General features: G+C 38.2%; 1 pseudogene; it reads right to left on the bottom strand.

Annotated features, from left to right (window-relative positions):
• Positions 1 to 230: 230 nt before the first annotated feature.
• LOC142435164 (U2 spliceosomal RNA) lies at positions 231 to 358 on the bottom strand (annotated as a pseudogene).
• Positions 359 to 2,728: the final 2,370 nt, after the last annotated feature.

Genomic DNA, 2,728 nt, shown 5'->3' with positions numbered 1-2,728 from the left:
AGAGAAGCAAACCCTCTGATTGTTCTCACACAAACTACAGTCATGGACTGAAGTCTATTTTCTGTAGATGATTTTTGTTTAACCTTAATGCCATCTTTACCATTCTTTTTTCAATATGGCCTTGAGTTCCATTCCTTTGGGATATTTATGAGTGCTAACTCTGGTAACCAGAACTTTACCTTTTATTTTTGCTTTCTTATATCACGAAGACTTTAGCAAAATTTCCTTCTGATTTTTTACCTAAGTAATTTGATAAAAATGTTAAGCAGAATAGACGCTTGGGCATGTCATTGGAGACATCCGTTTAAGGTAACATTAATTACTACACTTGATCTTAGCCAAAAGGCTGAGAAGCGATAGGGTGACATTAATTAATCAATGTGTTTAATAAAACTTATTTAAACAGACTCTGAATTTTTAAACTTGAGGAGAAATGAATACATTTTTCCAAGTGATATGCTTGAAGCGATGGAAGAAAAGCAGGGAGAGAGAGACACATTGGAAACTAGTACCAATCCATCCTATGCATAACTGTAAGATAGCGTTCCAAAATCCTGGTTGTGTTCAAGTATATCCCATGAAACAGCTTCAGAAGATCTCCATTCTCTCCTACACTCACTGGAAACAAACCAGTCTCTTATTGCATTGAAAGCTTTGTACTAATGTTTTAGCCATAGACAATAAGTGAATATTTTAGTAAAACATACGGTGGACCATGTTCAACTCATGCAATTTACTAATTACAGAAATACCCATCCATGCATATTTCAGCCCAGGCATGTTTTCCCATCCACTTCCTTGAAGCTGTTGGTGCTGTCCTAGTTGTTTGTATGTATGTAAGTTAAATGTCTTGACATGACATATTCACCCATGCACCTTCGATAGTTACAACTAGAGGACAAGGATTACAACTCACTCCCTTAGCACTTGATTATAGATGAGAAATAAAAGTAATGAACAATACAGTTTCTTAGAAACAATAGCCAATTTCTGTTCACGGGAAGAAGATCACATGATGCAAATGACTGATCAAGGCACAGAGTCAAAAACCTTTTTTTTGAGGAAGAAGTCACATGGGAAATACTAAAAATGGTATTTATGATGAATGTAGAAAGATAGAAGGGACTATGGAAAAAGCAAAAAGAACAGAAAATTCTATTGAAGAACTTAGGAATCTGATTAAATAACTGAAAAAATTTTAAATGATCCAAAAACTCCAAACAGACGTCCAGAAGATTGATAATAAGCTATTAGAATTAGACATCACGTTGAAAGAGCAAAGCAATAGAACTGAAGAAATAGAAAGTACAATTAGTAAGCTTGAAGATAAATCTCTTTATAGCAATCTATGAGAACAATCAATATAATGAGCAAACAAATCTGAAGGAAGTCTAAGAATTATGTTGAATAAAAAGGAACAATTTGCATGTGCCAGGCATTTCAAAACAGGAAGGAACAAAAAAAAATCCACAGAGAAAATAATCAAAGAACTACTGGAACAAACCTTCCCTAACATCATGAAAGAGGGAAAATAGCCATTCAAGAAGGTGAATGGACCCCAAAGAAGATAGAATCCCCAGAGAAAATCACCATAACCTCTCATAGTCACATTTTCCTTTCAGTGGAGCAGCATGGCCTCAAGTGCTGCCTTCTCCCAGGATGGCCTAGAAGATGTGCAGGCTCAGTTTAGCTAATGGGCTGTGCTCCAGCACTAACAGGGAGTCCACTAACTTCAAGTTAGTGCCATGCTGGAAGATGGGTGCTCAAAATATGACTGTGTTAGTCTGGGTAGACTAGAGAAACAAATTTATAGACACTCATGTATATAAGAAAGAAGTTTATATACAAGATCAATTGAATATTGAAAAAAAAATCCCAGCCCAGTCCAAATCAAGTCCATAAGTCTAATATTAACCTGTGTGTTCGATACCAATCTATAAAGTCCTCTTTAGACTCACAAAATAGATGCAACGATGCCAAATGCAGGAAGATCACAGGCCAGTGGGTTGGAAGTCTTGTGGATCCAGTGGTGTTGTAAGCATCTCAGTGCTGGCAGGGGTCTCTATTTGGCTTCTCTGGCACCAGAGGTCTGGTGGCATCAGGGTAGGTCCATGTGGCTTCTTCGACTCCCAAGGCATAACAACATGTGTCTTTTCAGTAGAGCATTATCTCAGGGAGTGAGGAGAGAGAGAGAGAGAGAGAGGGAGAGAGAGAGAGAGAGAGAGAGAGAGAGAGAGAGAGAGAGAGAGAGAGAGAGAGAGAGAGAGAGAAGTATTTCCAGCCTCCAAGGAGGAAATAACCATTGCCAGAATTCTCAGAAGGCCATGCCCACACAGAGGCCTCATTGGTTATATCTTGATTAACAGGCCAGACTCCACCCCTTCACTCATAATCCTCTCAAATTGACAACAGTTTATGTAACTGTCACAGTGAGTAAGGAGGAGTTGCTTCCTCAGGGTGGAGTCTATCATGGAGACAGGAATGGAATAGAACCCATAGGAGTGGAAGCTTTGATATCTTCATTAGCTGAGGGGACACAATTGAAGGGAAGAAGAAACACTTACAAAAATCCACTGAGCATCTGAACTTGGAGTGTACAATGTATGAATCTAGGAAAATGAGAAGTTGTGTATCAGTCCATTGTTTGTATATAACACAGTTTATTTATCTAGTCTTCTAGTAATAGAAATTTAGGTTGTTCCCATCTTCTTGCTATTGTGGGTAGTGC

This window comes from Tenrec ecaudatus, chromosome X (assembly GCF_050624435.1).
Source record: "Tenrec ecaudatus isolate mTenEca1 chromosome X, mTenEca1.hap1, whole genome shotgun sequence".
Taxonomy (NCBI): domain Eukaryota; kingdom Metazoa; phylum Chordata; class Mammalia; order Afrosoricida; family Tenrecidae; genus Tenrec; species Tenrec ecaudatus.
This window is presented reverse-complemented; position numbering and strand designations above follow the sequence as displayed.